This window comes from Camelus dromedarius, chromosome 13 (assembly GCF_036321535.1).
Source record: "Camelus dromedarius isolate mCamDro1 chromosome 13, mCamDro1.pat, whole genome shotgun sequence".
NCBI classification, from domain to species: domain Eukaryota; kingdom Metazoa; phylum Chordata; class Mammalia; order Artiodactyla; family Camelidae; genus Camelus; species Camelus dromedarius.
This window is the reverse complement of record NC_087448.1, coordinates 2,298,176-2,319,863: the sequence shown is the minus strand read 5'-3', so window position 1 is coordinate 2,319,863 and position 21,688 is coordinate 2,298,176.

Sequence of the window (21,688 nt, the reverse complement as noted above, 5' to 3'; positions counted from 1 at the left end):
ACCTCAGCCGGCCGTTTGAGAGGTTGGCACCGTAATTAACAATGTTGAAAGCAATACATGGTAGCACCATTTTCAGCTTAATACGATGGGACTCAGGACATATATATGCTTTTTTCTTTTCTTAGTGTCACCTTTCCCTACATCCAAGTACAAGTAATAAAGTTTTTTAAAATATCTAAAAGGGTTACCAGACCCCACAGAGAAGGGCCATCTATCAATACACGGCACTGGCTCGTTTACCACCTGCCCTGAGTGCTTAAAACGCAGGGGCCTCCGATGCTCCCAGAGCTCCCTGTCGCCTGTGGCCCACGGCGGGGGTCGGGGAGGAGCCCAGCACACGGACTTTATTCCACACACGCCCCCTGCCACCTCTGCAGGACAGGACTGCGGGTACTGCCCTCCCCCTAGGAAAGCTCATTCACGGCTCCCACGCTCAGAAAGTAAAGAACGGTCGTGCACGCGTTTTGATAACCAGAGAGTTAAGTAATCCTGCAAGAAAGCCGGGCAGCTTGGAGGAGTGTAAAATGGCCGTGGGGAATTGTCGCAGCCCACCCTCCTCGGAGCAGTGAGAAATTAGAGGGTGTTCCCCCACCTTCTGCCACTTCCCTTTGCTCTCCTCACCGGCTTCACGAGAACTGACTGTTTCAAACCCTTTAAGTTCCGTCTAGCTTCAAATACAGGCAAGGAAAGGTGGAACGCTCCACTCGCCTCCCCGCACCTCAGCTAAGTGCGGGTGGAGGCTTGTGTGTCAGGGACGTGGGAGCCCTGCAGACGACAGAACCCTCCCCCCCCCAGCGCCGTGGGTAACCCCCACTACAGGACTCAAGAGGACAGAGCTTAACCTGCCGACAGAAACGAAACTGGCTTTCTCCTCCCTGCTTTGAAGACACGTACGTCTTCCAGCAAAATCTCCTAAACGCTACCTTCAGCCTGAGGTTCTCAAAGATGAAGTGGTCCTTTCCCGGCATCTGAGTCCGCATCACACCCCGTAAGGCCAGGGAAGCAGAGCGCTGGGCCCTTCTCTGGAAAATCCAGAAGAGAAAATAAAAGCCTCCTTCGCTCCAAGTTGCCCACATCGTTCGAGAGCAGGAGAAAGGGGCCGTGTGCAAGAGCCAGGAAACGGACACACGCTTCCTTCTCCCGCCGGCCAGCGCAGGCCTGGCCGGGCTGCGCCCCAACAGCCGGGTTTTCATCCTGGGTTGAAACAGAGCAAACTGACACAAGCAGAAGACTGTCTGGGAGTGAAGGAAGACGTGGTCTCCTTTGAAGCTGATGGGAAGCAGAGTTCGGGAACTCAGACGGCAGCGCTTCGGCCAGACCACCTCTGCTGTTTTGTCAATAAGCCTAGGGATTCGTGGACACAGCCACTCTCCAAAGCCTCATTTTGAAGGGCACCATCCTCCTTGCGTGTCCGTGTGTGGATTTCCAGCTCCATCCTTTCCAGTGCAGTCCGTCCGAGACGTGAAACGCCACACGTGGGGGCTGGGGGTGAACTGTTCTCTGCAGTCGGGGTTTTTTCCGCTGATCGACCTCTCGGGATCACTGACGGTGCTTCCTCCCCAGGAGACAGCCGAGCACTCCCCCAGGGGGATTCATTTATTTGACTTAATCTTCTCGCTGGAGTCGTTTAAAACCAAACACCCCTCAATAGAACGAATACTTCCCCTGGAAGGACACTGTAAATGGTGTCACCGACTGCAGCTCAAAATACTAAGGACAGAGACACAATACATGGATTTAGGCAAACCTATGAAGAGGCGTGTGGCTGTAAATGGATTTTACAGTGTAGCTCTCAGGCCTCTTCCATCAGAAAGCAGTTGAGGTTCCAGGTTATCAGGGCCAACAGGTTTGCCACATGGATCCAATTAGTCTGGTGTGTTCTTTGTCTACACTGAGGACAACGTGGGCCGCAAAGCTATCCTTAAGACTCCTGGTGTAAGGAAGATTGGGGGCTGTCATGATGGGGGGCTGGGAGTGCAGGCATGCAGAAGCTCTCCTTCATCCTGCATCCAGACTCGGTGGGGGTGACCCGAGGAGGAAGGTGCACATTAGAGGTGCGTGACGGGGCGGGAGCGGGGGAGGCGGGGCGGCAGAGTTCAGCCGGGTTATCAGGCGGGGAGGGAGGGCATCCTCCAAGACCAGCAGGGACCTCCCCCGTGGAACACAGCACAATCCTACTATACAGAGAGCTGTGATGGGAAAAGCAAAACTCCCAGAAGCTGAACGGGACGGGTCGCTGTTTTGTATGACTTGCAAACAAGGGGACTGAAACTACTCTTTTAAAAGGAAACAAGGCCAAGCTAAAATGACTAATGAATTATTCCAGAAACACAAAGGAAATGCTGCAGTTCACTGCAATTGCACATTTAAGCCCCAAACAGGTCACGCTCATCAACCAAGGGGTCCGTGCACTCGTGGTTTCGCGCCGTTCACCGCCGCGTTGAGGACCCACGTCCTCCCCGCAGGCAGGGGGGCAGCAGGAAGAACCAGCACAGCGGGGCACAGCCCCACGCCCAGCTCGCTCGCGGGGCCGTCGCGCTGCTCGAGACGAAAGTTTCAGACAGGAGGGCGCACTTCGCAGCAGGCCTACGCTTGTTCTCCGGGCCGTCTCCAATTTCAGGCGGTCTGCTCCTCTACCGTGCCCGGGCGCCCAGACCTGTGCTCCTGCAAGGCCTGCCATCAGCTCCCCTGACCTTTGTGGGAGCCATCAAGACACAGCTCCAAGGCTCCTGCCGGCCCTGCCGCCACGTCTGACATTTCAAATCGCAGAATGTAAAATTCTGAAGTCATTCTGCAGCGTCCCTGTCCGTGTCACCCTGTGTTTGATCAGAGAGGAAAGTGCATTAAAACATCTGATTCCTGGGACGAGTTAAAGACAGCGGAGTCTCGCCGAGATCAAGGGGAAAGACACAGCCAGGCAAGAGGGGAAAACACTTTGTTTCAGGAGGCAGATCAAGAATAAAGTGAGGCTTCTGAGGCCTATACAAGCCTGTGCAGGATCTGGGGCGGTGAATATTATGCAATCCCCAGATCTCAGTGCGGAAGGGACCTCAGAGGTCACCTGGGTGAAGCCTTGTATGTACTCCCTGGGACTGCGACCTCTGAAAAGCTAAGGGAAAGCTGTAGATCTTGAAAATATATGCATGAGGAACAAAAGTTAGAAAATGACAGTGCTGAAATACATGTTTTCCCTTGTTGTTTCTTTATTGAGTGACACCCCCTTTTTTTAGAACCCTTTGATTTGAAATCATTTTAAATACTCAGAAAATGAATTGCTGATCTCTGAAGGAACTGAACTTCCAACTACATCATTAATCTACGCAGTGTTCTGGGCTTAGCATTCTTGTTTGTGATTCTCAGTGAAGTAATTAAAAGGAATGGCGTTCTCTGGGGCATGATTTTAAAATCAATATATTTTCAAACTCCTAAATAAACAGTTTGGAGGCCCGGATCTGCTTGTGTAATTTAGATATTCAGAACGCAGTTTTGTTTGTCTGTTTGTTTTCAGATAACAAAATGATAATTTTCCAAGATAACCCATTTCTGCTTTTAGTCACATCAAGGGGGAAAGAAGAAGGAGAAATGGGTCCTTGGAGGTGTCATGTTCCCACAACAGGCTTTCTCAGCTGGGACTCGCTGACATGACGGGTCAGACAAACTACCGTCACGGGGCCGCCCTGCGCGCTGTGGGACGAGCAGCAGCCTCCCTGCACGCCCCCTATTGGACACCAGGAGCTCCCCTCCGTGCCAGTGTGACAACCAAAATGTCTCTGGACTTGGCCAAGTGTTCCCTCAGGAGGGAGGGCTGAAATCCCCCCGCTGAGAACCATTGCCCTGCAGAAAGGAGTATCCAGGAACTGGTGCCTTTAAAGCAAGAATTGGAGTGGTGACTCCTAAGCAAACAGCTTCAGCCATAGGGGTCCTATTTCAGCGGAGGCTCTGGAGTGTAGCTGCAGGTCTCACCAGCCTCCCAGGGAGCGGTGTTGTGTGATTCAGTCCTGGGGAGAATTTAGAACACTAGTAATAACAATAATGACTGAGCTCTAAGGCGCTACCTGAACAGTGACATTCAATCCTACGTGTGGCCCTTTGAGAGGGGCAGTATTTTAATCCCCACTTTTCAGATGAGGAGCAGCAGCCTTAAAGAAGGCACCACACCATAAAAAAGGATGAAATCATGCCCTTTGCAGCAACAGGGATGGACCTAGAGATGATCATACTAAGTGAAGTAAGTCGGACAGAGGAAGACAAATATCATATAATATCACTTATATGTGGGGTCCGAAAAAAAATGACACAAATGAACTTATTTACAAACCAGAAATAGATTCACAGACATAGAAAAACAGCTCTGGTTGCCAAAGGGGGAAGGGGTGTGGAGGGATAAGTTAACAGTTTGTGATTAACATATACACACTACTGTATATAAAGTACATAAACAACAAGGTCCTTCTGTGCAGCACAGGGAACTATACTTGGTATCTTACAATAGCCTATAATGAAGAATAACATAAAAAGGAATCTATATAAAACTGAGTCACCACTCTGTACACCAGAAACTAACACAACATTGTAAATCAACTATACTTCAATTTTAAAAGGAAGTCACGAGGGTAAGTTCTCACAAAGCCAGGAACTGGGAGGTGGAGAACCCAGCCTGGAGTCTAACGGATCCTCATTTCTTTGTCATTTTCACGTCCAGGTCTCACTGGTGGCCATTCCAACTCACAGGAGGTCATTTCAGTAAAATGTCATTGACCCAGCAGCTCCAGGTTGTGTTGTTTTGTTGTGTTGACTAGAACGCCGATCTGTTCTCCTTCCTCGCTCTGCCACTCATCTAGGACTCTAGGGAACTCGACCGTTTGGGCAGTGGCGATGTACGTGAAAGCAGAGTGGGTAGCCTGCAGGTTGACCAGGGGTCCACTGCCACAGCCTGGAATAACATCTCCCAAGAGATTTCCCAAACCACGGATTCCAAGCACGACAGACATGGAGCTATTTTTAGAGGTCAGTTAGACATATTCTTTCTTTTTTATTTTTATTCAAAGTGAAAAAGAAATCTAATGCTGCAAAGTAAGACAGGTCTTTGAAATACCAAGGCATCTGCAGGACTCGCTCTCTAAACAAAGTCTGGGCAACCAGTCGTTGTCCAGCCCCTGACAGCCTGATGGCCATGAGCAAGCCAGACATCTGGCAGTTCAGATCCATAAGCAGCTTTCAAAGGGCCCTCATGACTAATGAATAAACATTAACATTATAAATGAATATCAATAAATATTATGTGTAGGTGATTAATCATGTGACAACCAAAATAACTGCAGGGGCACATTTCTGGATCAGACAAATGTTTGAGGTTGAAAATAATAAAATCTGGTTTTGTCCATTAGAATCTATGACCCACATTTACATGGAATCTTTCTCTTCCATCTTTCTCATTAATACTCTAGAAATTGTGGGCAGGAAGCAGAGTGAGGGAGGGGAGAACAGATACAAACCTTTGGCCCCATGACACAGATCAGTCCCTGGGTGTGACTAGAAGCCCGTGGTGACCCAGCCCTCACGCTGTTCCCGATGTTTACAATTTCAGGGGTGCACGTTCCATGCCGACAGTGCTTGACGCTGAGACTGTGGCAGCGAGAAAGTCAAATGAGGTCCTTATCCTCACGAAACCTACAGTTGAGTGAGGAAGGCAGTCAAGAAGCTGGTAAGTAAGTAAATTTTTGAAAAATGAAACTGTGATAAGGGCTACAGGGGAAACAACAGGCGACTGTCATAAAGGATGGACAGGAATGGTGCTTCGAAGGAGTGAGAGTTTGGCTGAGAATGGAGGGGATTAAGACCCTGCATGGGAAGATGAAGGGGAAGGAGTCACAAGGGAGAACAGCAGGTGCCAGAGCCTGAGGCAGGAGGAGCGAGGTGGAGCTGGGAGGAGGCGAGGGCCATGAACGCGGTGAGCAAGGGCTTGGCTCCGTCAAAGGTGGGAAGGAGCCTGGGTTCCCCTGTAAGTGTGCTGGGAGGCCGCTGGCATCAGTTAGGAGAGTGGGCCAAGGAAGGTAAAGGGACAGAAAGGAGCGTGGAATAAAGCATGGGTACTAGGTGAGAGCCAAGCTCTCTAGGACCTCGTCAGATGCTTCAGCCGGGAGCCCCAGCTGCCTCTGGAGGCCTTGCCCAGACTTCAGACACGTGGCTCCTGAGATAACGGATGTTCTGTGGCCATGAGGGGGCTCCCTGTCGAGGATGGTCTCAGATGTGTGGCCGGCTTGTTTCTGCCTGGTGCTCACTCTCATTTTTCATAGCTTGGAACAGCTCTACCTTTGACAGGTGGGCAGAGTGCATGGTGCCCCACTAAGCATGACGGTGGACACTCTGTGGATAACCTCCAAGCAAGCACCCTATCCAAACGGCCGGGGAAGAGCAACCCGCTATGTACCCTCAAAGCAGTGAACAGTTTAGCTGCGGGAAGACACCTGTCCCCTTGAAGGCAGGCTACACCAGGGTGCTTAGAATGTGGCATGTGACTGAGGACAGGGGAAGTGCTGTGGCACAGAGACAAAGGGTTCCGCTCAACTTGCCCAGGGAGACGAGGCCAGGACCACACGTCTCCGGAGCCGGGTGGAGACCCCGGTGAGCGGTGCTGGTGGAGAGAAGGCGTGAAGGATGGATTCAACGACCTTCTTTACCCGGCAGTTCTGACTGCCTCTCCCTCCCGCGCAGTAGCTATCTTCCCAAGGCAACCCAAACAGAAACGTTGTGTTTCAACATGGCAGGAAGTAAGACCTTAGAGCGAAATAAGGTTCTGGAAAGTCAATGATGCTTTTCTCAGTGATCTCCTTCACCCTCTGGTATGTTCCTTTGCAAGTAATTAAACGCACACACACACACACACACATTGGAGAGCAATTCAAGGAACAGCAATGTCACTGACAAGAAAAGTGATAAACAGGAGGAAATTAAAAGAACCCAATAAGGCCCAGATTTAATCAGAAGAAATAGAATATTCTCTGGGCCCTGTTACAAAGACCCCTGGTGCCAAAAAAACTATGGCAGAAATGGGATAACTAAAATGGATGTGGGGAGGGATGTCAGATACACAGACGAAGCAGGATTTATCTGTGCAGAACTGGTAGCCACAGCAGAATTCCAATGAGAGATTCAAACCTAAAACAAGAGGTGTGCCAGGTGCAAAGAGGGGAAGCAGAAGGAAGGAGTGGCTGAGTCTGACCACTGCTGCACTGCCAGGAAACCCACAGGTCTCCCAGGCAGATCCGGGGACCTGTAGCATCTCACTGCAGCTAATCACGTGCTCTTCCCTCTGCCACGTGCGTATCTGCTCCAGAGCCGGGATGCTGGAGACGTGACAAGCCATTGGCAACAATTACTCATGTCCTAGACACGCGTACCCATCCCAGCCTGCTGAGCAGACAGAACTGATCATTCATGCAACACGGGTAGGGGTTAGACGGTTTGACCTCCCCGCTGGAATACTTCTCCTGCTCAGTGATCGATGGATGAGTTCTTGACAAATTGCCCGGGGCAGCAACCATGGAGCAACGCCATGAACATCTGTGTCTGGTGAGTAACCTTATCCTCGAGATAGTTATCAGAGCATGCTGTGGAAAGCTCCCTAATCAGTTCCCTAATCTATACTGGGAGAAGAAGGGTGCGGGGGCTCCCTCCTCCTTCAATTACACCCGTCAAACAACAGCCACATGCATGAAGCTCTACCACGTGCCAGATCTTCCCAAACATTTTCCATTTATTTACAAACAAATACTGATACAGTGGCTTTTCTATGCAGGCGGTAGAGTGAACCTGTCCTCGGTGAGCTTGAAGCCTGGTTCGGAGCTCTGCCAGTCTGCCGACAAAGCCCTGCTCTCTCAACAACGCGTCCTCACCCCTGGTGTTCATGCAAGGCAGCCTCCTGCCCTGAGGGAAATGTTCTGCAGTTCATCCCTGCCCACATGCTAGCCACCAGCTGCATGGGGCCACGGAGCACTGGAAATGCGAGTGCAGCTGAAAGACGAAACGTTTCATTGTATTTCATTTTAAATTTAGTTTAAACAGCCGCCTCTGTAGCTACTCTCTCGGACTGTGCAGGAGGGGGACTACTGACCCAAGATATCCTAACCACAAGTAATCATTTTAAAGGCAAGGATACTCAGAGGCCAGGCTGCTGTGGCACCAGCGGTCCGCGCAAGGGGCGAGCTGGCCGGCAAGCCCGCCGCCACAGCTGTTGCTCCTGCCCTTCTCGTGACAAAATAGGATCATAATTCCCCTGAAACCGGGCCATCATTTCACTTTTTAAAATGTCTCAGGACCTTGGATTCCCCAAGTGCCAAATAGACTTTATTTTTGAAGCATATATTTACTTTTATGCAAGCAGTCCATGTTTGTTAAAAAAAAAAAAAACTAAAACAAGTTCCTACTGTAGAGCGCAAGGAACTACATTCAATATCTTGTAATGACCTATAATGAAAAAGAACATATGTGTGTGGCTGAATCGCTTTGCTGTGCACCAGAAGCTAATGCAACATTGTAAATCAATTGCACTTCAATTAAAAAAAAAAAAGAAAAATCAGACGATGCAGAAGAAAGGACAAAGCACTCCAATCCTGTCACGTCCCTCGGGGCCGCCCTCCCACAGGGGCGCGCCAACTCCTACACCCGTGTTACTGTCTTCTTTGTTTTTCCTAAAGATTAGATCCGTCTCCACATCTTCTTCTGGGGCCTGTTCTTCTCACCTAACAACTCGTGAGCTCCTGACAAACATGCAGTTATTTTAAATACTTTCCCCACTTTTCCAAATAGATCTAGGAACACAGCGTTGCTTTACATTCTTGCCCAATGCTCTCTTTTCGAGGTGCGCGCTGACTTGCCTCCTCAGGCCCCTGTTTGGGGAAGGTCGGGCTGCCCCTAACATTTTGCCATCACAAGTAATGCTGGAGCGACTTCCGTGGGCGCATTCCTGCACTTGATGCGCTTCTTTCGAAAAAGTTCTCCAAATGAAATTGCTAGGTTCAAAAGACATACACAGTTTTAAGACTTTGGATTCTGATCACTAAATTGTCCTCTCAGAAACAAAGTGTCAGTTTACACGCCGGTGCAGACAGCTGCTCCAAACACGTTCCCTGCACTGAGCCTGCATGGCGCTCGGCAGTTTCCCGCTCTGATACCCGCAGTACCGGGGGCAAGCCTCGCAGCTTGTCCACCTGACAGCCTGTGGATGTTTGAAGACAGCCAGCATGTCTCCCCACAGTCTTCTCTCTTTAGTTAGATATGTCACATCCTTTAAACATTCCTTCTGTGAAATGGTTCCTAACCCGGTTTGTTAAAGCCCGTGCTGAAGCAGTGCCCGGATTCAAATAAGGAAATGGAGACAACAGTGATTATGATTTAATGGGTCCTGACCAGGTGTGGGAGTTTATTCTAAATGTTTTAAATTTGCTTTGAGTCTGAGACTCGTGTGATGGACTGAGTTCTGTTCCTTCGTACGTGGCATGCCAACCCCGCAGTGTGACTGCAATTGGAGACGGGAACTTTGGAGGAGGTTAAAGTTAAATGAGGTTATACGGGTGGGGCCCTGACCCAATAGGATTAGTGTCCTCACAAGAAGAGACACCAGAGCTCCCTCTGCCACGTGAGGACACAGTGATGAGGTGGCTGTCTGTCTACACGACAGGAAGAGTTCTCCCCAGAAGAAAACTGACCAGCACTTTGATCTGAGACCTCCAGGCTTCTGTTGTTCACGCCACCCAGTACAGTATTTGTCACGGCAGCCTGACCAGATGAGGCTAACCCCATTCATCCTCAAAGCCCTCTGTAAAGGCCGTTCCTGCCATCATCCCCATTCGACAGAGGTGCCCCTGTTGAATGGGGTGGCTGGATGACTTACTCAAGTCTCACACAGCCAGGAAGTAGTAGGCATGGGATCTGGACTCAGGCAAACAGACTCCAGAACCCACACTCTTAACCCCATGTTGTATCTCCTGCCTCTCATCTCTAGACACAATCTTTCCAGTCGGTATTAAGAGAAGCACCTCCCTTGGTCTAGTGTTAATATCTTTATTAATGCTGCTCAAGTTGCATTCGGTCTTTTGGCAACCCCATCACGTGATTAGCACACTTAGCATTTTGTCTGCTAAACTAGGTTCTGTTTCACACAAGCTTTAGCTAAGCTGTGATTTTCCCACACCTAATATGCCATTGGAGTTTTTGTGAGCAGATACACTTATCACCATTGAATTCCATCCAATTACAGAATTGCCCCACGTTTCAACGTGTCAAGATCTTTTGGGATCCTGGTTCAAACGCCCTCACACGTTTGTTATTCACAAGTTAAATAAGCCTGCTTTATGCACAGGAAGTGTGTCTCAGAACCCGTGAAAGGCTGTGCAAATTTGTCATTGTTACTAAATATTTCCACCAAGTCATTGATGAATAAACAAGGTTGACAAGGGAGCCCTGGAAGAGAAAACTGAAAATCTCTTTATAAGTGTTTTTGGCAGATTTAAAGCCCGCGCTCCTCTTTGTTAAATGTTACAATTTTGTGCTCCCCTACTTTCCCTTCATTGAAAGAAGAAAATCAGCATCATTTTTGAATAAAAACATGCTCTTCTTTAATAGAGAAAACTTAGTCTGGACGAGAAGCATGATAAATTTCACCATACATAAGACAAAGATTCTTACTGCACTTCGCTTTCTATTTTTGCACTATGAAAACAGTATGTACATGTTTGGGTTTCCAAATATAAACACCGCGTGCACCGCCTCCTCCCTGAGATGCCAATGTTTAGTTTAAATGGGGAGTTTCCACCCTTCCTGCCTCCTTGCCCCGCATCCTCGCCGCCCCGCCCTGCTGGAGCTGAGAACCACTTTCCTTCTCGAGGAGAGTTTTCTGACCTTGGATCGGGAAAGAACCTTCTAGACTGGATATCCTCGGCCTCTGCAGTGTGCCCTCCGAGACAATCCTGGAGTGTTACTGGCTTCCCTTGGAGAAGCCCAGCCCTGAACCCGGCTCTGAGGGATGCAGAGCTGCAGAGCAGTGAGGGCCAGAACCCCCAAAGAGCCCTTCTCCAGAGAAACGCAGGAGGAGCTAGAAGGGGGTGCTTTTTGAAAGTGTTCACCGCAGGGCCTTTTTTTGATTCTTATTTTTTATTGAAGTGTGGTCAGTTTGTGATGTCAGTTTCAGGTGTGCAGGACAGCAACTCAGATATATATATGTATATATATAGACACACACACGTATGTTTTTTCAGTTTCTTTTCCATTATGGCTTGTTCCAAGAAACTGAATATAGTTCCCCATGCTATACAGCAGGTCCTTGTTGTTGTGTGTCTGTTAATCCCAAACTCCTAATCTAGCCCTCCCCGCCCCTTTCCCCACTGGTAACCACAGCAGGCATTTTTTTGAGTGTCACGTCCTACAGAGCAGTGCTTCCCAATCCTTTCCCCTGCACCCAGAATGTCATGGAGGAGCTGCCCGGGGCTGTGATGGGTGAGGGTCCCGACTGGGCCGGGAGGGAGAGTGAGAGGCACCAACAGCTGGGAGCACACACGTTATATTCTGCTTTTACATGTGAGGTTTGCAGATAAAATTGTATTTGAAAGACATGGTTTTATAAAAGTTAAAGAACTACCAAGAAAGATTTTATAAGACAGGAAACCAAAGCCACAAGAGGTGAGACGTGACCTGTCCAAGGTCAACAGTGACCTTGTCCAAGGTCAAGCTGGGCAGGAACCTAGGACTCGCCTTCCGTCTTCATCCAGCACCAAGCAAGGAACCAGCGGGGCTCAGGGCCACCGTCCCAGTCTGTGGTCCGAGTCTGGAGGCAGCGCAGAGGGGCCAGCTCAGGATTAGGGTGTGGACAAGACAGGGTGAGGCCACAAGCAGGGAAGAGAATGCCTCGGACCATGTGTCCCTACTCCGTCCTGGCTCCAGAGGTCACTCCTAGGCCAGTGTGGCTATAGAAGCATGCCTCTGGCCCCTTCTATGTAACTTCCTCCATGCCCCCTGCACTGGCAGCCGCCACCCCTCGCACCCAGCACCCCCTTTCCTCCCACGGTGCCCAGAGACCCCCGCCCCCAGCCCATCCCAATCTCCTCTGTGTCAGGCAAAGGCTGAGACCTGAAAGTCACCTCTCCCTTCAACTTCATTCCACTCTAAAATAGTATTTTTGATGTTATAAAATTGCTTTAAGACTTTTTTTTATTTTACCTTTTTTTAATTTATTATTTTATTTTGGGGGGACGCAATTGGGGTTTTATTTACTTACTTATATTTTTTAATGGCGGTCCTGAAGACTGAGCCCAGGACCGTGTGCATGCTAGACACACGCTCTGCCACTGAGCTGCACCCTCCCCCTAACTGTCTCTCTGTCGAGTTGTTACAAGCTTGCTTACTTCAGTTCTCCCTGCAGTACAAGCCAGTGGCGGGCAGTGCACTGCTCAGTCCACTCTGGAACTTCTGTCTGTCACTTTGGTCCTTTCTTTTGATCAACAAAATGAGTGAAGACCTGTGATACGTAATCAGAGGAAGCAGTGAAGTCTCTCAGACTCGCAGCAACGCACACACCTGGATACTGACTGCACGCCTGCCTCTCGCCGGGCAGCCTCTCCGGACCCCTCCCGGACAGACGTCGTCCTGAGCTCGGCCCTGGAATCGCGGGCTGCAGACAGGGCTCTGACTCTGGACAAAGAAATTCGGTCCAAACCGGTGAAAGGCGTAAAACGTCCAAGATGCTTGAATATTAGAAGTCCCCAGAAGCGTTGCGGTTATAAAAACAATCAGGCAAATAAACAAGCCAGCCCCCCTCAGCACCGGCAGAGTCGGGGAAGCAGGCGGCACAGAACCCAGAGGAAATCCTTCTCCATTTGCAGGTGTTTTCTCGGTCTCTCCTTCCGGATCATATTTTTAGCAAAAGTCAAATGTGCTTGCTTTTCTTTCCCCAGGGTTTAGAGAGATTGGAGGTGAGGGAGATGAATTGAATCTAATCAAAAATTCTAAAGCTATAAATATGGGGAAATAAATTCAGATGATAATTTTAGGGTTGTGACCAAAATGCCCTGCCCCCAGAAACTTGCTCAGGGCAAAGGGCCAGGATGCCTTAAATCTAGTAGGATGTCTTGAAGTTATAAAAATTGGGAAATTAATGAAGATGATACTCGCGCTGTAAAGCCAGGGCCTCGCGTTCTCTGTCAACAAGCAGACACGCGCAGCCCTGGGCGCCTGAGGTTTTACTCCTTGACGCTCCGGGCCGGTGCCCAGGACCGTTGAGACCCGCGCGGTCCCTGGCCGGTGTCTGCCTTCTCGGGTGGGGGTGTTCCGGCCGCATTTCCACTTGAACTTAGTTCAGCCGTGTGAATTAGCAAACATCCACTGGCTTGAGGCCGAGCCAACATTAGGCCAAAGCTGTAAAAGTCACCGAAGAGTTAAGTGTCGCCGTCTGCAGGGTTGAGGGGCTTAGTATCATGAATATTTCTAAATCCACAAGGCATGGGACTTCTTTAGTCCCTTTAAAGTAAGAAATTCTATACACTACAAATTCAACCTCAAGAAAGTATGCAAGCTGGCCGTTTGCTAGGGCGGCTGTGACAAATTCACAGATGCACGGGGTCGGAGGCCAGATGACCACAGCCACGGTGTCCGTAGGCTGGCCCCTCCAAGGCCGTGATGGAGGTTCTGTCCCTGCCTCTCCCAGCGCTCCTGGGCATCTCCCACCCCTGCCCACCTCTTCAACAACAGTCTCCCTGTGCACACTGGGGCCCAAACATCCCCTTTGTGTGAGGACACCGTCATGACGTCAGCCACAGCCCCACAGGCCCCATCCCGAGGTCTTGGGGGTGACAGCTTCAACATAGGAATGTGGGGGGGCAATCCAATGTCTAACAGTAAAGAATTCTAAAAAATAAGTTAGCGTCATTTTATCCTTACCGGGCATAAATGCTTTTACTCTTAAGAAAGTGACTTTGCAACCTCAAATGTCTTCTGCCTTCAGGTCCCATTGTCAGTAAAACAGAAAATGGGACCCAGTTTCTTCTGAGCATGTAAGAAATTCTTAGAGAAGTTAGTGACCATTCGTACGGGAACAATTCTGGGAACGATGTATGGAGACTGGAAGCAGAAAATACTTCTTTTTAAAAAGGCAGAGAGATCAGGACAGGCCTCGATAGCTAACCAGCAAGATGCCTGGATAACTCATTGACTGTGAGGCCGCGGAGCGCCAGGCTCTCAGGTTTTCCCTCGGTGGCTTCGAGGGCTCGGCCTGGAAAGTCACCAGACGTGGGGCTGTGGGCAGCAGCTCTGCAGGCGCTCGCGCCTCCATTTCAGTGCCATGCTTCTGTGCGGGTCTAGAATGGGTCCATCTGAATCTTCAAGGTTCTTTTTGATTTTCTAATTGTATTTTCTAAGCAAGTTTGGCTAAACTCAGTAAGTGCAAATTGTCAGAAGCTATTCTTCAAAGCCTTGAAAATGCGGATCTAATTATTTCAGCTACAGGATAAAATGGTAAAAGGTCCATAAGAAGGTGGTTAATTGAGAGCAGAGGCTAATTCCAGCATATTTTATGATCGGATACAGGATACAACTGTCATCCTGTTCAGGGCACAGAGTGTGAGCACATAACGCGGGGGGATACAATTATTTTGTACGGAATTCCAAGATAAATATTTGCTAAATTATTGTATTTCAGGGAAGGCTTGGCTGAGTCGATGGCAGTTTCTCGGGGACCAGGAACTTAGTTAATTCACATCCTTTCACTAGCTAATGCAAACAAAGAGAACAGTAACAGTAGAATTGGGAGGAACTTTTATGCAAAAAAGTGGTTTATGGTCAACTACAGATGCCGTAGCTTCTTGGCCTTGATACCAGGCCTTTTTATATTGGGCTTCCTTCCTTTTCATTTTGCTTTTTTCTCTTTTATGACTGCTTTATTTGCTTTCCTTTGCTGGGATGAAGAGATGGAAGTCTGAGCTTGTGGAGCAAAATGAAACCAAAAACTAGAACAGTCAGAAAGGTTAAGTCACCTGGAGTGGCAACGGCCGGCTTCAACGTGAAGATGTGAAGGGTCGGAGCGGGAGCTGCTCTCCCCTCACAGTGAGACAGAGCTTGGGAGACCGGGGGCCTTGGGCTTCTCTGAGGTTTGTCAGGGTACCGGGGCTCTGGGCCAGCAGCTAACCTGCAGTCTGGGGACAGGCCGGCACCAGCTGGGAGAGGCAAGCTCTGCGCGCTTGCTTCCCCGGGGCAGAGGCACTCCTGGACACCGGGTCAGCCGCTGCGGTGCCTGAGCCACGTCCTCAAAGTCCCTACGCTGAGGCCCTCCCCCCAGGGTGACGGTGCTTGGGGACGGGACTTCGGGGGGAATTAGGGCTAGACGAGGCGGCGGGGCCTCTTGATGGGGTTAGTGCCGTTGCATGGAAGGAGCCCTGAGAGCTCCTCTCTGGTCACGCTAGCCCTCCCTGCCCCGGAGCTATGATTTTCCATAGGTGAAAAGGCACGTCTTGTCGTTGTGAGGGAATTACGCCGGTCTCTGTTCCAAGGACAACAAGTGGTTACCGGACACTGATGAAGTGGCTGGCTGGCAGGGCTGGGCCCTGATTTCTAATGCATCGAGGAGAGGTCACCGTCACCTGCAAAGCTTACTTCACAGCACTAAGCAGCTGTGGTCCATCCAGGCAGGCTCCCAGGCCCCGCCCATCAGCCTCAAGCAGTGGGCATCCCAGCGGAAGGCCTGGTTATCTCAGTCCCAAATCAGACGTCTTACAGCCTGAGACAGCGTGGCAGGTCTCAAGCCCAGAAGACAGTTAGGAAGTTCCCTGGTGACGACCCTCCCGGAGGAATCTGAAATCAGGGAGGAGCTTCTCTCTATTTGTGTCCAAGTTCTCCAGCTCACAGAAAGTTCAGGATCAAATTCCTCTCCCACCACTTATCTGTGGGTCCAAAACCTCGTAGTTAGTTTCGCTTCTCACCTCTTAATGGATGTGGTTTTGACATTCGATGTTCACAGATTCGTCTTGTTCAGGCCCACCTGGCCGTATTTCAGGCTCACAAACCTTGGTGTGGAGCTGAAGTGAGGAAACACTGAGCTCTGGCAACACATCCAGGCTATGTTGCTATTTTTCTTTTTCAGCACAGTGTACAGAACCACAGAACTTAAATATTAACATTGTTAGAGCACTTCGTGCCCTGCTAAAAGGCAGTGAAAATTCGCAGTGAATCAAAACCCACACTTAACCCTTATGTACCCTATGAATAGAAACTGCTTGGCAAATCACTAATTTTCTGACACTGTAACCAAAAGGTAGGCCCGTCCATGGGAGGAGGGTGGGGGGGTCTGCTCTGTCCAACAGCGAAAGATCACAGGATGATCATACTCTGTGAACCAAACCAGACAGAGAAAGACGAATCTCATGATGTCACTCACGTGTGGAATCTAAACAAATGACACAAATGAACTTATTTACAAAACAGAAACAGACTCAAACACATAGAAAACAACTTATGGTTACCAGGGGGGAGGGGGATGGGAAGGGATGAATCAGTAGTTCAAGAGTTGCAGCTGCACACTACTGTGTGTAAGGCAGATACACGACAAAGCCCTGTTGTAGAGTGCAGGGCACCCCATTCAACACCCTGTAGTGACCTATATAATGGCAAAGAATACACACGTGTAACGGAATCACTTTGCTGCACGCCAGAAACTAACACAACATTGCACATCAACAGTACTCCAGTAAAAAAAGAAAAGAAAAGAAAGAAAAAGATCACTGAGTGTAAGGCCCTGATGAACCATATACTCAAAATCATCCTTAATCAAAAGACGCTCAGGTTGCACCAGACACCACACATATCCCCGAAAACCAGCCGATTCTGCTCCGCCGTCCAGCAAAGCCACCCCAGGCGACTCCCACCAGACGAGCTGTTACTAGGCTTTAAACCATTCCCAGGATCGGTGAGCTCACCACTCTCCGTGCCGGGACCACAGGTCTTGAAATCAGAGCATGAAACTCCTGGGCCAGGAGCCGGTGGAAAGCGTGACCTTCACGCTCCATCAGCCCCCAGGAGGCTCAGAGCGCTCAGTGGAGTCTGAGAGGCATACACGTGGGCCTTTGAAGACAAATCAGGGATTACCCTGTTACAAGGAACGACCCTAGACGTCTGCTGGTCGCTGTGCTCCGCAACTCCGTCCACGACCTCACTTACGTGTGAGGCCAGCTTTCCCAGAAGCAACTGCACATGAAACAAACTGCAGCTCAGGAAGCTGGCTCAAGCGAACCGACATCCCAGCCGTTCACCTAACTGCTTCTGAGCCTCCGTTTCTCTTTCCCACAAGAATTCTCCTAAGACTAAAGGCCTCCAAGGGTTGTTACCAAGATGAAGTAAAATCGTGTGTTACGGCATTTTCCACAGCAATGGATACATACTGAGCGTTCCATAAAACGTGTTCAACAAACCAGAATGTGTTATTAACCAGACAGTAAATACCATGATCTCAAACACGACACAGAGAAATAATGCAAGTAAAGGTATATGAAGAGCGTGGGGAAATGTGTTTTAAGGTTGTCGACCTCTTTGATTACACTCCTAGGGAGATTGAATGCTTGCTCTCTCAATGCTTTCAACAGCCCAAAAAAAAGAAATTTTTTTAAGTCCTTTTTTATTCCTCTCAACCCACAAGGCTCTGCATAAGGGAACCATGTCTGAGAGCAAATGCTAAACCAGCTAAGAAATCATTACAAGGGCCCAGATGGGGAATCGTGGGGATAGGCCAAAAGCTTGTCAAAACTTCAACATGGTTTAAAAAAAAAATCACAAAAATCATTTAACCACACAATTTTTAAAATAAATTCCAACAATTTCCTTAAATAAGGGCTGTGTTTCCAACAGACCGGATTTAAAATCCGTTTTATGCCTTCGATTGTCCAAAGGCAACTCATTCCACGCAGAACACCATGCTTTTTCATAGCAAATTATCATAGATAGGATTCGTGTCAGAGCCCACTCGTAATATGTTATTAAAGAAATATTGATATTTTCCCAGAGTTTGACTATTTGTGTCACTCAGCTCATAAGAGGCCAACATTCCAACTGAGGGGATGCAGGACATAGATAATCTCCAGTTATTCTTCCCCTGTATTTATTTTTTGTTGTGGTTGTTTGGGTTTTTTAAATTTTTTATTGATGTATATAGTAGGCTTAATACTGTGTTGATTTCTGGTGTACAACATAATGTTTCAGGCATACATGGACATATACGCCTTTTGATATTTTTTCAGTATAGGTTACTACAAGATATTGATATATCCATGTATTTCTTTTTCCCCCAAGGAATCAAGCACAACTTACTTTAGAACTAAATAGTAGAGACTGAATAAAAGAAAGTTTTATCCTAAACTTTCCTGATATATCCATGTACTTCTGCTCAAGTATTTATAAACATTAGAAATCATACCTAAACACAGATAACTACGCAGGACAAATGAGAAGAAATGTTTGTCTCAAGTCTCTAAATACCCTAAATAGGAACCCAACTGGAAGAGAAAGGCCCTGAAAGGACTTCTTTACAAGCAAAGGACAAATTAAATTAAAACTCGACCAAGAAAGAAGGATCACGCGTTAGCTTCCCCAGCACATCAGTCAAATTGCGACTAATTGAACCCCAGGGTAAAAAAGGTTTGAGTCTCCTTTGACAGGCGTCATTGAGGACCCTTTTGCCAGAAATGGTTTTCTGCAAATGGTTTACATTATCTGTCTGCTCCAGGAATATTCAAGGATGTCAACATGCGTATCTCTTCAGCAAACAGGGATTCATGTTGAGAAGTAGCGAGAATCAAGACAATAAAACATCTATCCACACAGCAAGGATTTCAGTGCCTTCAGTCCACAAGCATTCCACTAAGCACGTGGGCAAAACAAAGGTGGACGTGATAATGGTGTGTCACCTGGGAACTCGGGATCTACTTATGAAAAGTGAACAAGAAACTGAATTATAAGCCCCCAATATAATCAGGACTCACAGGAAGATACGGGAGTGGCGAGAGCTCCAGGAGAGAGGAAGTCGCGTTGGGTAAGTGGGGGTCTTTGTGCCACCGGGGGGGGGGGGGGGCGCCACCAGGTCCCGTGGTCCATGGCCCTTAGTTTGCTTTTTTATCTTTTTACATTTTCGTTTTTTTTTTTTAACATTTTTTTACTGAGTTATAGTCATTCTACAATGTTGTGTTTTTACATTTTCTTGACTTACTTTTCTTAAGTGACATTTGTGGCTGCTGCTGCCATTTCTATGAATTATGCGAGTGATCTTACTCTATAGACAAAGCAATGAAAGTAATTTTCTGATTGAAAGTCAACTGAAAACCTTTATTCAGAAAGAAAACGTCATTTTAAAAAGAAATCGAATGTTTAGCTCTAAAAGATGACCATCCAAAGATTGAATTCCAAAAACTGTTTATTTAAAAAGAAGCAGAAAACCAAAAAATGGAATATTAATAATAAAACAAGAGAAAAAGGTTAACAATTAAAAATCCCCAAAGTCCTCTCCTCTCCGAAAACATCCCAAAGTCAGTCCAACTTTGCAAGAAGCCGTTGACGGTGAGCGCTGTGCTGCAAACGGTAACTCTCTGTCCTGGATCGCTGTTTGTTTACCGTGTGTCGCTGTCTCAGTTTCAGGCTCATAGCAATGAAGGCGGTTGATGTCTCTTAAGTGTGTAAGGTCATCCTGATTAAGGCTGAAGGTTTTCATTAAATGAGCAATTAGCTTTGAGCATGGATGTTTACACAGAAAGAAAAGAAGTTAATTAATTTGGCTAACGACTTGCTGCTGTGAACACCCGTCTAGCCTGGGGAGGTTTTCTGTAGTGACGGCGAAGATGGGGAATGGCAGGGCCAGGGAGGGGTTCCAAGGGAGTGAGAGGCTCACACGTCACCATCCCTAATTAGGAAGGCCTGAGTCTGTAAGTGACACCTCTGTCACCGTCCTTTACCTCCGTTCACCCAACATCCTACCTGCAGTCTGACCTGACTGCCTCACCTCCTCTCAGCTGCTGTCTCACTGTGTCAGATGCTGAAGTTTCGCTGAAGGAGGTGAGAGGGAGGGAGGGAGAGAGAGAGAGCGTCACTGAGGATATTCACCAAAAGTAAAACACCGGTGAGAAGTTGAAGGGACACTTGGGTCTCTGTCCACAAGTTCTTCACTGCAGTGTGATAATGTTGGCTAGTTTTCAATTTGGCCACTGCTTAAAGCAGAGTAATTAAAATAACTTTCTTTCCTCCAGTACTTGGAGGCTAGAGCATGCTTGGTCATCACGTTAAAATAAAGCTACAGCCCTACAACCTGTAACTTAGAAGAGAGGGGTTTTTTCAAGAAATCACAGGAGTGAAAATTGCAAAAGTGATCTGGTCTCGACCATCGCACCCGGTGCACACACAGTCCAGCCTCCCTGACAGCAAGGCTTGCAGCCTCGCAGAGACCAGGGCGAGCAAATACAGGGCTCAGGGTACCTCCCTTGCATTCAGGTTCTCAGAATGACTGGCAGGGGGAGCGAATGGAGGAGAGAATGAGTGAGGAGAATGAGAGGACACGTGAACTGGAAGACGCCAGAACCCCAAGCCTTAATAATGCACTGCTGAACGAATCATCACCACTTCATATTACTCAAATAACAGACAGAAATATTCGAGAGAGGATATGAGAAGATCTTTTCAAAGGAATGCAAATTAAAACAAAAAAGCAAAGCAATTTTCTTAAAACAAAGAAACATTTTAAAATAATAATCGTAATAATTGTTTCCTAATTATCCATCAGTATATGGCAGATTCTTGTGTCGATGATCAGCATGCACATTTACCCCAGGCTTCTCAAGTGTAAGTAGGGCTTGATCACTTAATCTCATTTCTTGGAATCCATCCTCCGAAAAAGCTGTTAAATATGGAGAAGATTTAAGGCACAAAAATGTTCATTACAGATTCACAATAACTAATCTTTAAAAACGAGGATTAAGAGAAATGTGTATTAATGTAGAACCATGCACACGATAAAGTGTGACAGGGTTTGTAAGCAGGATTTGGCAGGAGCAGACTTACACAGAACCAACAAAACTTACACAAAAATAGACTGGAACAAAGCACACCAAGGTATTCATGATTATATTATATTTGCCGGTGGGTGGCAGGACCAAGGCTGATTTTTTTTCCTTTTTCTCTTATCTAATTTTCAAACTTTGTCACTCTGAAACTATCACATTTGTATGGAAAATTTTTTTTAATTTTTTTAAACTTTTTTCGTTGAGTTATAGTCAGTTTACAATGTTGTGTCAATTTCCAGTGTAGCGCACAACTTTTCAGTTATACGTGAACATCCATACGTTCATTGTCACATTCTTTTTCGCTGTGAGCCACCACAAGAGCTTGTATGTTTCCCTGTGCTACAGAGTACAATCTGGTTTCTCTGTTCTACCTATGCCTGTCAGTATCTACGAATTTCAAACTCTCAGTCTGTCCCTTTCCACCCTCTTCCCCCTTGGCAACCTGCACCCCAACGTTCATAGCAGCACTATTTACAACAGCCAAGACATGGAGACAGCCTAAATGTCCATCGCCAGATGACTGGATAAAGAAGATGTGGTATATTTATACAATGGAATACTACTCAGCCATAAAAACCAACAACATAACGCCATTTGTGGCAACGTGGATGTCC